Raw genomic sequence first — 15,406 nt, 5'->3', positions numbered from 1 at the left:
GTCATTTACGGTTCTCCTCTAGGAGAAAGCACGCTCTGAGCAAGTGGGGTCTGGTCTACACCACTGGTTCTCCAACTTGATGTGCGTCAGCGTCTGCTGGAGGGCTTGTTAAAACACAGAGTTCTGGGGCCACACCGAGAGCTTGTAGTTCAGTAGGTCTGAGACGGAGCCTCGGTGAACCTGCGTTTCTAACAAGTTCCCGGGTGAACCTGATGCTCCTGGTCCTGGCATCTCATCCTGAGAGCCGCGAGGCTGCTTTTCGCCAAGGTGCCCCTGCGCACGGGATAGTAAATGCTCCGTGAGTACTTGTGGGATGAATGAATGAATGAGTGAGTGAATGAGTGGAAGCTGGCTGGCTGATAGGATTAGTGGTCTCTGGAAATGCGAGAACTTTGAAAACCAAATAACTAGCAGCTGAGGAAACCATTGTGGTTCCCACACTGAAGGCCTCTGACTTGGGGCCCGTGTCCAGGCACAGTTTGCTAAGAAGAACTTGGGCACACAAAATCATTTTTTTTTAATTAATTAATTAATTTTTGGCTGCGTTGGGTCTTCGTTGCTGTGCGCGGGCTTTCTCTAGTTGCAGCGAGCGGGGGCTGCTCTTTGTTGCCGTGCTCGGGCTTCTCATTGTGGTGGTTTCTCTTGTTGCGGAGCACGGGCTCTAGGCGTGCGGGCTTCAGTAGTTGCAGCACGTGGGCTCAGTAATTGTGGCTCACGGGCTTAGTTGCTCCGCGGCACGTGAGATCTTCCCATGGAACCAGGGATCGAATCCATGTCCCCTGCATTGGCAGGCAGATTCTCAACCACTGTGCCACCAGGGAAGCCCCAAGATCATTGTTATAACTTGTTCTTCCAACCCTTGACAGGGAATTTAGGAGTGTTTAGGAATATTTTAAGATTTTTGAGGATTACATCATGGAGGATAAATTCTATCTACTTCCCTTTAGTACCTTTATCAGAAAGAGACGATGGAAGGAGACAATCCAGTGGTCTGAATTTGCAGGACCTTTCTTCTTTTTTGGCTTTGGTGCCTTTCTAGACTGCTTTTCCTTTCTTAGGGATATTTCCTTCTAGTCAGTTTCATTCTAGAGGAAGTACCATTATAAGAGATACTTCCTTTGGAGTTGCAAGCTTAGGGCTACCTGGATGGCCACCAAGAGGCCACTCTCCAGTTGGATTTGATCTCTGGAATCTCACAGAGACAGAAGAGTTTAGCTAAGTGCCCCAAAGACCCTTCCTCAAGATATATTTGACTGTTATTTTTCTACTGTTAGAAACAAAACACGCTGTCAGCCACGTAGAGAGCTGGGTTAGTGAACTAAGTGCTATAGAGTAAGAACAGAACAGTCTTAGGTAATACAATTAGCAATGTGTTCTATTTGCATAAAATGATTGTTTCCCAATGACACAGATGATCTCATCTCCCTTGGTGTTATGCTATAGTGGACAGTTTGGTGTTTAAGGAGCTCTGGGCCAGTGGAGTACTTTTTGCTTCAAGATGTATGTTTGTTGCCAAGACTGTGTACACATGCCCTACGGTGAAGATAAGCTCTGGTCTGAAAATGCATGTGTATACATATGCACACACACACACGCCAACTAAATACATAAGTTTGCACACAGGAATCCAGGCCGAAGAAGCAGGGCTGCCCTGGGTGTGCTCAGATGGCTGGGGGAGTGGTGGTCTGGTACATTTTCAAGGCTCTGTTTTGGTGTCAGATTGAGTGGAGATAGAGCATCCATTAATTTAGCAGAGCATCTGGGATCTTTAAAGCCAGAAAGAGCCATACAATTTATCAATCTTAATTTGCTCATGCTGCAGTTGGACAGAGGAGATCTCTGGGAAACTCTGACAGGACCCAGATGTTCCCCATGCAGCTGCTGTCACACTCACCAGCAGAGACGCCCAGCTCCCCCACCCCACCCCCGACTTCCTCTCCCCTGAGCCGTCCCTTGCATTTGGCCTGCTGAGCTAATGCCTACACAGTATTTAGTCACAGAAACACACCGAGTTGATTAGGTATCCTGTGGGCGACTCCTCCTTGCACTAGGAAACTACCCTATTGTCAGCTGTTGGCCCTGGGACCAGGGTGAAACTTTCAATCTAATGAACATTCGAGTTCTTAGTGGATTGAGAGGGAATTGGCCAACCCGCATAGACAGGATATTCTCAGATCTCAGAAACGCTCTCCCACGTCAGCCATGTTTGAAGGCCAGTGAAAGAGTATGATGATCACTTCATTATTTTAGGTTCCTCGAAGGTAGGAACTGAATCTTATACATCGTTTTTTTTCCGGCAATTTCTCCTATAACGGCGTATATAGCTATGCTCAGTTAATATTGTGCACAGCTGAATGGGACCACTGGACTTTCACCAACTTATCCATTTTCATATATTCATCTTCTCCTTTTAAATTTCTTCTTGAAAATGGGGTTTTTTGTTCCTTAGGGTTAAAGACAACCAAACTTCTCTACACTTTAGGTTTTTGATTTTCTATGGACCCTATCCTGGACCAGGCTTCGGGCATATAGAAGGAGATGAGACAGGTAACATTGTTGCCTCCACACACTTTAAAATCTGGTGGTTGAGGCAGAGAAGTAAGTAGCTCTTGCACACAGTGATAAATGCTCTAGGGCCAGGGGAGGGGAGGTACTGCGTTTGTGAAAGGGCATCACCCATTTCGTATCCTAGCCCAGGCATTAGGGTGGAGGAAGCAATGCTGATTTTGGCGAAGGAGTGAGCCAGGTAAAGATGAGGGCTGAATCACACGGTTCACAAAGGAGCGGGGTGCGCTCTTTTGTTGTCGCCGCAGTTGCTTTGATGGCAGGGAGAGGGAATAATTTCCCTGCACTTTTGCTGTAGGGACCCTGCTCATGGAACGAACAGGTGACTTGTCTTCCGTGACATACAGGTGCAAGATTTTTTGCATTTGCACTGTTCTTTGAATTTAGCCATTATCTTTCAGAAGGCCTCAGTAAAAATGTAAATACTCCCAGGGAGAGGTAATTAAAAAGTTATTACCCATTAGCAACTTTAGGTGAAATAAATCCTCTCTTCATGTTTTCTCATCAGCTCTCTGGGCTCTGAGGAAATGATCAGCAAGGCTGTTGTATTTTCAGGGGAGGAGGTAAGGTTCAGAAGAAGGAGGGAAAACCAGAGATGGGAAGGTCTTGAGGTTCCCAGTTGGGTTTGGGGACATTATTTCCAGCTGGGGTTACTAGGTCTTACTTTTACTCCACTCAGAAGGTCCCCGGACCAAGTAAGTTGGGAAAACACATACATAAAGGGTGCGAAAGTTTCTTTATAGTAGGACTTTTTAGGGCCTCCATGATGCCAAGACGCACTGTGATTCTCTGAGAGATGTTATAACGTTAAACATTTCACAAGTGTATTTGACCGTGACACCCCCTTGGTGGAAAATTTTCTGGTATTAGTGTTCCAGGCAACACCCTTTGGGAAATTCTGATTTGGAGGATGGAGTCACCAGTGAAAGGAAAAGCAACTCCAGGAGGGACCCCACTGTGTCATTGTGATGACCAGAGCATGACATGGTGGAGCGTGTTGGACTGATTCCTTTTTACGCAGGGTCAGCTTTATTTCTTGCATGAATATCTGTTTATGCCTCACCTATGGGATATTTCAGTCCTGTAAACAATCCTCCATTCATTTGTTCATTCATTCATTTATCTGTAATTTTTTTTTGAGGTTAAAGTTTTGCACTGTGCTCTCCAAAATGAGGCAGACTCATAGGGTGTCTTTGCTTGTTCACTTGCTTTCCAGCAAAATGAGCAAACTTTGTCTATAAATGTCCCATGCAATCCATCTTGTCCCCTTGACCTCTTTTATCTTGTGTCGTTTATCAGTTCATCTTGGAAACACACACTTTCACCAAGTTGACCATGACTATTTATATACATTTGGAAGACATTCCATTGGAAATTACTCTGCAAATCTTCTGTTCAGTAAAGCAAGGAAGTGGTAATAGGACCCTCCTGTTTCATCACTGTGTGTGTTTTCCTTAAGATAGTTTCCTGCGGTGTTATCAGCCAGTTAACATGAAGAAAATCTCCTGCAGGCATTCCAAAACTGCCTTCCAACTCCTTCGGTTTCTTCTGGAGCAAGAAAGAAGCTCTTTCTTTGCTAAAAGCTGAGAAGGCAAAATCTAGCGAGGAAAGAGGGGGAGAGCTATTTGTTTTCTTGATTTCAACTATTTAAACATCTACCCTGCAGGAGAGATTCTGCTGTGCTCTGCAAAAACTGTGGAAGGGGGCAGATGACGTGGCCATGTGGCCCTTGCCATCAGAAGGCTGATAAGAGAGGAGAAAGAGAAACATGCATCATTGATTAACTCTCGGGCAGATAAAGGCAAATAGGAGAGAACAACAAAATGCCCCAAGACTCACACGCTGAGTGGGGTGAAGGGAGAGTTTTCTGTGATGATTTCATGAGAAAGGAGGTAGCCTTGGAGACAGGCTTTGAGGGACGGTTGGGATTTCACCTTGAAGACAGTCAGGGATGATGTTTCGTGAGGAGGGAAGAATGAGAGCACAGGTGTGAACATAAGGTGTGTTCAAGATGCAGTAGGCAAGGGCTTCCCTGGTGGCGCAGTGGTTAAGAATCTGTGTGCCAATGTAGGGGACACGGGTTCGAGCCGAGGTCTGGGAAGATCCCACATGCCATGGGGCAACTAAGCCCATGTGCCACAACTACTGAGCCTGCGCTCTAGGGCCCGCGAGCCACAACTACTGAAAACTACTGAAGGCCGCGCACCTAGAGACCGCGCACCGCAACCAAGAGTAGCCCCTGTTCGCCGCAACTAGAGAAAGCCCGCACACAGCAATGAAGACCCAACGCTAATAAATTTATTTAAAAAAAGAAGATTCAATAGGCAATTGTCTGGATGTTTGCGCTCATTCACCTGTATTATCAGGTAGAAATCAGGAGTCATTCTTGACTCCTGCTCTGCCTGTCCCCACCTTTCACTCGACTGGTCCCCAGTTGTGGATTTTATCTCCTGGGTATCTTCTAACACCCATTCCCACCCCATCTTTCCCAGCAATGGAGCCCTGTTTAATGTCTCTTTTTCCTCCTGGGCTCCCTCCCATCTCTCTCCAGAGCAAACTTCCCGAAGGGCAGACCTAACTTTTCGCCCACCTTCCACAGTGGCCCAGGGCCATCGAGATAAGAGTCCAAATTCCTGACCGTGGTCTGGGCTCCAAGGTCAGAAAAATGTGGGCTCAAATTCTTGCTCTATCTTTACAACTTATGTGACCAGCTGTGTTCACCCATGCTGTGTAACCAAACCCCAGTTTCCTCCTCCAGAAAGCGGGCACCGTTAGCAGCCATCCTTCGTCTTCTTGTTGCAGTTGTCCCTCCTCCTCTTTCCCTTCCTGGTTCCCACCTGCAACCTGAGCCTGGCTTCCAGGCACTGCCGTGTCCCCAACTGCACAGTGTTCTCGCTCGACCTTACCTGTGTCCTCCCATCCTCTTTTGTTCCCCCTTCCACCTGTCCTGCAAGACTTGCCTCCAGCCTCCCCTCCTCTTGGAAACTGCCTGAACCCTCCCTGGTCCCCAGGCCTATTTTGCATCCCTTTTCTGTGTTCCCATCCCTCCCAATACTTACCTTACAGTGCGTGTGCCTGCCTCTCCCCATACCTGGCTGACTGTTTCTCAGGATAGATTTTCAGAAGTGGGATCACAGGTCAAATGATATTCGTATTTTGAATTTAGATAGATACCAAGGGCCAGATTGCGCTCGTGAAAGGAGTATCAATTTCCACTCCCATAAGCATTGGATAAAACGGTCTTATTTCCCTCAGCCTTGCTAACCCTGGGTAGGATCACTCTTTTCAGTCTTTGCCAATCTGATAGGTGACATTTGATATATCATTGTTGCTTAATAAGACTTTCTTTGATCTCTAACATTTCCTGCTATCTGTAGTTCTACCTTTGTGAATTGCTTCTTTGTTTTTTGCCCATTCTTCTGGTGGAGAATTCCCCTTTCCCTTGTTGATTTGTAAAATGGCTTTCTATATTCACCTTTAAAAAGATGCATTGCAAATATTTCCCCTCATTTGTTATATAAACTAACATCATATGTCTTTTTTTTTTAACCACGGGGAAGTTTAAAACCTATCAAGCTTTCCTTTGCAATTTCCGAGTTCTTTGTTTTTTTTTGTTGTTGTTGTTTTTTGTTTTTGTTTTGTTTTGGGTTTTTTTTTTTTTGTACATAGAAAGGCATCCCTCATGGTAGGATTATAAAAAATATAAAATAGGGATCAATCTTCATTTTTCCGCAAAACTTGTAGTCTATTCTTTCAACGGTATCGGATCTTTTCTCGATGAATTACCAATTTAAGATATTTACATCATGTAACAAATTTGTGTGCGTGTGTGTGTGTGTGTGTGTGTGTGTGTGTGTGTTTGCATTTAGTTCCTGGACTCTTCATCCTATTCCATTGGTCTATATCTCTTTTCTTGTATGACATCTATACTCTTTCAGTTAATGGGCCTGATAGTATATTTTGATATCTGGCAGGTCTACCTTCAACCAGCTTATTTTCTGTAATTTTCCTACGGCCTCGTCACCTTGGAATGAGGAAAGGAATCATAACCATCTTTAGTCTCAGAAGATGTTTGGGATGCCGGCAACCTGCGTAGATCCCATATCCTGGATCAGTGAGTTCTCTTAGAAATTCTCATGAATGGGGGTTGGCCTCGGATCTGAGGATGCTTTTGCAGAGCCTCTGGGTCTTCATTCTGGCCCGAACCTCTGGGAGGGCCTGTGCAAGTTTAGACTATTTCTGTAACATTGGTGGTTCTAGAAACTAGGTGTGTACCTTTTAGAGATTGACGATGGTGGTGGGTAAGGATAGAGGTGAAGGAGGGCCAGAAAAAGAATGATACGATTTTGAACTCTGTTGTCATTCTGATTTATACTTGGTACCAATGTGATCTCTGCAAAAGGTTAGCTTCCACATTCATAAAATTGGGACACTGAAGCAGATCTATTACTCTTAAAATCAAATGTGGGAAGGGACAGACTGCAAACATGAACAATGGGAACTGGAATACTGTGTGAAATATTCATCTCCGGAAGGAATGAGGTGTTGTTTATTCATACCATGAAGTCCTTTTAATATTTTTAGGGCCAGGAGGAGAGAGATTTTACCCCACTGCCTTATATGGGTCCTGTTCTATCGTTTCCTGAAAGAGTGCGCTGGAATTCACCTTGCCTTCATTCATGCATTTGTGTTTCTAGCCACCAAAACTTGCTGTCTTAACTCAACCCAGTCCTGCAAAATGCCATCTGCCAGAAACAGAGCAGGGAAAGCAGCAGGAAAAGTTTGGATTAAGCCTGCAGAGAAGCTCTGCTGTAGAACGGTCATAGATGAGGAAGGGAAAGGGTTACACAGGTCAAATTCCACTGAAGCAAGACTTGCGTTAAATCTTCTGTGGTCTGCACTCTCCCCGTGATCAGTGATTTTCCTTTAAGTAGGTTATCACCTTGGCGTGTAAAAATCTTTTGTTATCTTGCAGTTTTGTGGTGGCTAGATTTCACCTATAAATAGGAATTGCATGAATATATTCTGGAAATGAGGAGCAGATCAGCCCTAAACTCGGCCTTCAGAGGTGACTTGTCAGATTACGGACGGAATATGGTTTCTCTTTCGTTAGAAAACGACACATTTCGTAGATGTGGTGTCATTAGGAAATGTACAATATGTGAGATTTCAAAATGCTGTTCTGGTGTCAGGATGTCTTCAAGCATCTTATTTCTGCTCTGAGTTTGCAAAATGAAACCCATATTTTCTTTCTAGAGACACAGACAGAACTATTCCCATGCATAAAAATGACTATTTCATCAACTCTCAGTTGTGTTTTATTATTTTCCTTTGTCTTCATTCTTGAATCCAATCAGCCCTCAGATACCAAAAACAGAAAAAGAAAAAAAAAGATACTTGCAGTTTAATGCTTCTAGTATAGGAGAATATTTTGCTTGACCATCAATGGTCCAAAACCCATTCTTCCCAAATCGCAATGCAATTGAATATGCAACGAAGGCATCAATGTATATCTGGGGTTTGCTTGTTTGGTTTTGTTTTGATTTTTGACTGGCAGCTTGTTTTTATTAAATATCTCCAGAATTAAGGGTACCCCCTTCACAGTGACCACAAGACATTGTTGAGGGTTTAGACCTGCCAGACACAGAAATGGGCTCTGGTGGCCCATAGGCAAAGGCAGAGTTCCTGACCTAAGTGGGTAGATGGAGAGATAACACAGAATGACCATCTGGGATGTTGTGAGAAAACACAGGATTAGGGATGGGGATGGGGTGTCACCGAAGGCTTTCAGGAGGTGGTGATGTCTGAGCTGACTCGACAGAGAAGTGGGATTGGGCCAAGCGAAGGAGGGGCTGAGAAAGGGGCTCCGGGCAGGGGGAAAGCATGGCAAAATCCGGGAAGCATGGTGAGTAATCCAGAGTGGGGAGAAAGTCGGGCATTTGTGGGAAATGGGATGGGCGGCAGGAAAATGGGCAATGCTGGTGTCGTGAAGGACCTCATGTACCATCATCTTGAGGATGAATCAGAGCCTCTGAGAAGTGGGCAATGCAGTTGGGGCGATGGGCACGAGACACACAATCAGACTGATACCTTGGAACGAGCAGTTTGGCAAAAGTGTGGAAGAAGGGCAAAGAGAGATTGAAGACGGTGAAGGTGATTAGCAAGTTGTGGTAGTGATGAATGTGAAAACTAAAGCAGGCTTGGACTAGACAGTGACATGAGGACGGAGAGGATGCTTCTGAATTGACAGACATCTTTGTTGGTCGGGTTGGAGAGAGAGAGAGGAGTCTAGAATGATTCCTTGGTTGTTCGGGCAGCTGGAAGCATAATTGCTGGCTGAGATAAAGAAGGGGATGTAGGGGAGAGTGGGTCTGCACTGGATGCATGGGGTCTAAGTGTAAACAGCTTTTTTTGTATTCGTGTCTGTAGCTCAGGAGTGACTTCTGACCTAGAGACATCCCCTCTCCCTCCAGCCCCCAGTAACCACTACTCCACTTTCTATCTCTATGGATTTGACTACTCCAGATATTTCATATTAGTGGAATCGTACAGTATTTGTCCTTTTGTGACGTGGCACGTATCACAATTTCCTTCCTTTTTAAGGCAGAATAGTATTTCATTGTATGGATATAACACTGTGTTTCTCTATCCTTTTGTGGATGGACATTTGGGTTTTCACCTTTTGGCGGTTGTGAATACTGCTGCTATGAACATTCGTGTGCAAGTATCTGTTTGATTCCCTGCTTTCAGTTCTTCTGGGTCTATGTTTAACTTTTTGTGGAACCACCATTCTGTTTTCCACAGTGACCGTGCCATTTTACATTCCAGTCAGCAATGCGCGAAGGTTCCAGTTTTTCCATATTCTCACCAATACTTATTTTCTGAGTTTTGATTTGATAATAGTTTGGCAACTGTTCTTTTAACTTTTCTCTCTTTGCAGCTTGTGGCAGAGGCTGCTCTGTGTTCATTAAGCTACATTTTTCTTTTCCTTTTTCTCTGGGTACATAGGTAGATGACATTTGCAAGCATCCTTCTTTGTAAGCAGGGCTGACTTCTGTCCAGTAAAGTATATCTGCTGCTCCCCGGCCTGGCTCATAAAAACTTCTGATGTTTCATATCCCATCTACTGGCTAAATGGAAAAGATTCCAGGGACCTAGGCGAGGGCAGAGCCACAAGACAGAAGGAACCTGGTACTGAATGAGCGAGAAAGCACATTCTCTCAAGTCACTAAAATCAGGGGATACTTGTTATCGTTGTTCCTGTCCACTGACGCAGGACTGCTCGATCTCTCGCTTCAGCTCGGTTGCTTCATTTCCTTGAAGGATTAGCCTTCTTTGCTTCTGCATACCTGAGGCAGAAGATAGCCACCCTGAAGTCTGCATGTCCCTTCATTGCTTCCAGTTTGGTAATTAGTGGAGATTATTAATATTGTTGGAATCCAGGTTCCCATGGTAGAGAATCTGAGAGGTCCCACTTGAGGCAGATAGCCTCCCCTGTGCCAGTTTGCTAGGACCACTCATCGGCACCATTGTCTACAAGCTGGGGCTGCTGGGGGCTCATCCAGAAGAGAAGGTCGTTGTCGCCTAATGGGCGCCTTTAACGGTATCGACCACAACATTGTTTCTTAAAATGTGGTCTGAGGATTCCCTGATTTAGTGTCACCTAAGGAATCGGAGTCTCAGGGCTGGAGGGAGTGGAGTGGCTCCAGAAATCTGCACGTTTGACAAGCACCCCGGTTGATGCCGATGCTCTCTGACATTGGAGAACTAGTGTTGTATTCTAGGGCTCTCAGTGGTGCTTGAATGCCTGATCTTGATGAGAGTTTATACAAAGATCACCTGAGACAGAGAGTTAAAAATCCTCCTGTGAAAGGTCACCAGAAACGGGCCTGCAAAAGCTCTCTTTGATTTAAAACTGTATACTATTTCTTCATATTTAACCCAAGTCTCTTGAAGTGCTTTCAGTTCCTTTGTGGTTATGTGCTAAGGGTTTAGTTGGGCATTGCAAGCTCCAAATGCTTTCAGGGACTGGACAGGTATCGTAAATAAAAGTTGCAGAAAGATTTAAGTCAATTAGAAATGATGGGACCCATGAGAAAACGGGGCGGGTGTGTGTGTGTGCCCAGCAAAGGCTTCCATACTGAAACAGCTGTGTTCACTGCCGTGGCCAGACAAAAGACGTGTCTCAAGGCCAGATTTAGCAAGAGAGCCTGTGAGTTTGGAACCTTTGCTAAGAAATCTCTTCTTCCATCCAAATCAAATGATTCCAAATCCTTTCATCTTTATTCACATGACCTCTTCACCAGGAGTTGTTTTTGCTACTTGTTTTCAGACCCTCCTGCCTCTTCTTAAAAAAGGTGGAGAAGGAAGTTCTCCCGAAGTTCATCATATAACATGAAAACCATTAGTGCTGAGAAAAGGTCTTTATTTTCTTTTTCTTTCCTTCTTTTTTTTTTTTTTCTTTTTTTTTTCTTTTTTTTTCTTTTTTTTTTTCCTTCTTTTTTTATTGAAGTAGAGTTGATTAAGGTCTTTATGTTTAAATGTCATCATTTCCATTAATATAGGTTATCAGTGTGTTTGTTTAGAACCATGGTTGTTTAAGTATTTTGATTAAGGTAATATATAAGCCTGAAGGAAAATTTGGGAAAGAAATAGAAAAAATAAGCAAAATGAATAAATCATTTCTCCATCCAAAAGTTATCACTGTGAACATTTGGATGTATTTTCTTCCAGTTTTTTTTCCATGGAGAGTTTGAAAAATAATTTATTTTTTTTGAACTCCACCTTCTTCCAAAATGGATTAAAGACAACTATAAAAATCACTTATAAGTGATTGCTTTTGTTCATCTCTATGCAAATATATATATATGTATATATATATATAATTGCAATCATATTGTGTGTGTATGAGTGCGTGTGTGTGCAGTTTGTAAAAGTTACATGTCTAAGAGACTTTTCCGTGTTGTTACTTGTAACAGCAACGGGAACATGTATAGAACACTCATTATGTATCAGATGCTGCTGTTCTGAGAACTTTGCATGGACTGCCGTATTCAATTCTCCCAATGAAGTGAGTGTTGTTACTAGGTCCCATTTTCAGATCAAGACCTTGGGGCACAGAGAGGTTCAGGGCTTGCTGTTCACACAAAGAGGAAGTGGTGCACTCAGAACCAGATATTTGCTGGCCTGAAACCAGAGTCTGTAGGCTTCACACCATGCGGTTCTGCCTCTCAGGCTTCTAAACTCTTGGGGAGAGTTACATAGCCTGTACTACAGTTTTTCTTTTTCTTTCTTTTAAGCTGACAATACTAAAATTGATATTTAGGTACTTTCCAAAATTTTACTATTGCAGATAATATTACAGCGATATCTTGGTACACACAAGCACGTATTTCTCTAAAAATGATACAAAGCCATGGGCATTGCTGAGTCATCAATTAATGGATCTTTAGCATTTTATTCTATACTGCCAACAAAAGCTCTACCAATTTGTATTCCAAACTGGCCTCTGAGAATACCTGTTTCCTTGCCAATGTATGACAATATATATCCTTTTAATTTTTGCTAATGCAATGGGTGAAAAAATATCTCATTAAAAAATTTGCATTTCCCTTATGACCAGCAAAGCTATGTTTATCGGTCATTTTTCCCTTCTGTGAATTGCCTATTAAGAGCCTTTTCTTGGGATTCCTTTATATATTTTGGATAAAAATTCAGTGTTCATTTCAGGGAGCATTAAAAAGAGTAAGCTAGGGTACAAGTTAAGAGCATGGCCTCTGAAGCCAGGCTGCCTGGATTCAAATCTTGGGTGTGGCACTTACTGGCTGTGTGGTGTGATGGTGGCCAAGTTACTTGACCTCTCTATGGCTCAGTTTCCTTGTCTGAAAAATGGGAAAGATATTAATAGTCCCTATCTCACATTGTCTTAGGATTCAACGAATTAGGACACAGTAGAGTACTAGCACCTGGCACATAACAATAAGCACCATATGAAGCAGTTGTTATTATTATTATTTGCTGCAAATATTTTTCTACCTGCTGCTCTTCTTCAACTTTGTAATGTCTTTCACAAGGAGCAAATTGAACATTTTTGAATAAAACTCATCCATCTCTGCAGAGCTTGCATTTCATGTCTTTTCTGAAGGAGGCCTTCTCTATCCTAAGGTTATTAACAAATTCTGTTTATTTTAGCATCGATGTAGCATTTATTTTCTCACAAATCCATTTGGAGTTTATTTTTGTGTCAAGTGTGGGATAGAAATCCACCCACTGCATGGAAGAGGCAGCTAATGTTGATGATCTACCCTTGGATCGCCTTATGGATCCTGAGGCTGGTTCCCCTCGGTAATGTTGCCATCTCACGGGCTCAGCTTGGTCTCTGCTGTTGGTGGGGTGGGCACCCTGAGTGGCAGGGGAGGGAAGATCAGTGTTGTTGGGCCATGGATTGGCCTCCATCTCAGGGCCCACAGTCCATGGCACGTATTCTACCTGCCCTCTGGCATCTGTCTGGGGCTGGCCAATGAGAGAGATTGGTGGGAGATCAGAAGTCAGGATGAAAGAGAGATTGGAGTATTTATTTATTCCTCTTACTCGTTCCCTGTCCAGCCACAGATTTGCTCTCTGTAAATAATTCTTCTTTTAACATTCTTCAGTTCAATCCGTTGAATGTTCTATAAGTGTCCTGCTGGAACTTTGATTATTATAGCAATGGAAATGAAATGAGAGAAAATGTGAAACCACAAAGGAGGAAGACGTTTAAGGCTGACACATATGGTAGAATTGGTTAGAAATCCCCTCAAAAATCTGAGCACTATCAGTGAGTCCAAAGCCATCTGGCTAGTAAATCGCCAAGCCTCGATTAAACAGTGTCCACCCAGCCTCCAAATGATGTTCTTTTTTCTCTACATGGTTGTCTCATTTCTGTACCTGACCCCACATATTCACTTGAAAATGGGCCATGTCTTTGTGGGAAAAGAGGTTACAGAAGAGAAGGTATTGTATGGGGATTTTTATATCTAAATTATATATAATGTGTGTCTGTACATATGCATAGATACCCATTCATATCTGGAAAGTTATTTATCTAAATATTAAAGATGATTATTTTTGGCTGATGGAATTTTTACTCTCTTATAATTCTGAGTATTATTTGAATTATTTTACCAAAAAGACACCGTTTTGTAATATTAAAAATAAAAGTAAAATGCGGATCCCTGTCGGGGGGAAAATCTGAACACTGTAAGGAAATACACTGAACGAGGTCTGTAGCTGATGGCCATCTTATGATGGTGCTCACATTGGGCAAAGCTAACTAACTATTTCAGCAGTATGAGGTGCTCAGTTGAGATTTAAAGTTTGTGGTCTTCTGTCCTAGCATAAAACTATCTTCCAGGGTGCATATTTGTGTTATTTTTGTTGGGGGAGGAAAGTGAACTGAAAAGGGAGGGAGTAGATAACGCTGCTGTCAACACATAATTAAAAGGATTTTTTCAGGGTCATGTTTTTTAGGGACCTATGATTCTCATGAGATAACAAGGATGAAATGCAGCTTGAGCTACAGAGGCATTGAAAGAATTTTTAGTGATTGTATACAAAACCCTTTGACCTGTAGACTAAGACTTTCTCCATGCTTTAAAACTCCTTTAAAAATAACCTCATTACAGTCTCAGAGACCTCGGGGACAACATTAAACATACCAACATTCGAATTATAGGGGTCCCAGAAGAAGAAGAGAAAAAAAAAGGGACTGGAAAAGATTATAGTTGAAAATTTCCCTAATATGGGAAAGAAAATAGTCAATCAGGTCCAGGAAGCACAGAGAGTCCCATACAGGATAAATCCAAGGAGAAACACATCAAGACACATATTAATCAAACTATCAAAAATTAAATACAAAGAAACAATATTAAAAGCAGTAAGGGAAAAATGACAAATAATATACAAGGGAATTCCCATAAGGTTAACAGCTGATTTTTCAGCAGAAACTCTGCAAGCCAGAAGGGAGTGGCAGGACATATTTAAAGTGATGAAAGGGAAAAACCTACAACCAAGATTACTCTACCCAGCAAGGATCTCATTCAGATTCAATAGAGAAATTAAAACCTTTACAGACAAGCCAAAGTTACGAGAATTCAGCACCACCAAACCAGCTTTACAACAAATGCTAAAGGAACTTCTCTAGGCAGGAAACACAAGAGAAGGAAAAGACCTACAAAAACAAACCCCAAACAATTAAGAAAATGGTAATAGGAACATACATATTGATAGTTACCTTAATTGTCAGTGGATTAAATGCTCCAACCAAAAGACATAGACTGGCTGAATGGATACAAAAACAAGACCTGTATATCTGCTGTCTACAAGAGACCCACTTCAGACCTAGGCACACATACAGACTGAAAGTGAGGAGATGGAAAAAGATATTCCATGCAAATGGAAATCAAAAGAAAGCTGGAATAACATTCTCATATCAGACAAAATAAACTTTAAAATAAAGGCTCACAAGAGACAAAGAAGGACACTACATAATGCTCAAGGGATCAATCCAAGAAGAAGATATAGCAGTTGTAAATATTTATGCACCCAACATAAGAGCACCTTAATACAATAAGGCAAATGCTAACAGCCATAAAAGGGGAAATCAACAGTAACACAATCATAGTAGGGGACTTTAACACCCACTTTCACCAATGGACAGATCAACCAAAATGAAAATAAATAAAGAAACACAAGCTTGAACTGATACATTAAACAAGATGGACTTAATTGATATTTATAGGACATTCCATCCAAAAACAACAGAATGCACTTTCTTCTCAAGTGCTGATGGAACATTCTCCAG

The sequence above is a fragment of the Orcinus orca genome, chromosome 2, assembly GCF_937001465.1.
Source record: "Orcinus orca chromosome 2, mOrcOrc1.1, whole genome shotgun sequence".
NCBI classification, from domain to species: Eukaryota; Metazoa; Chordata; class Mammalia; order Artiodactyla; family Delphinidae; genus Orcinus; species Orcinus orca.
This window is presented reverse-complemented; position numbering follows the sequence as displayed.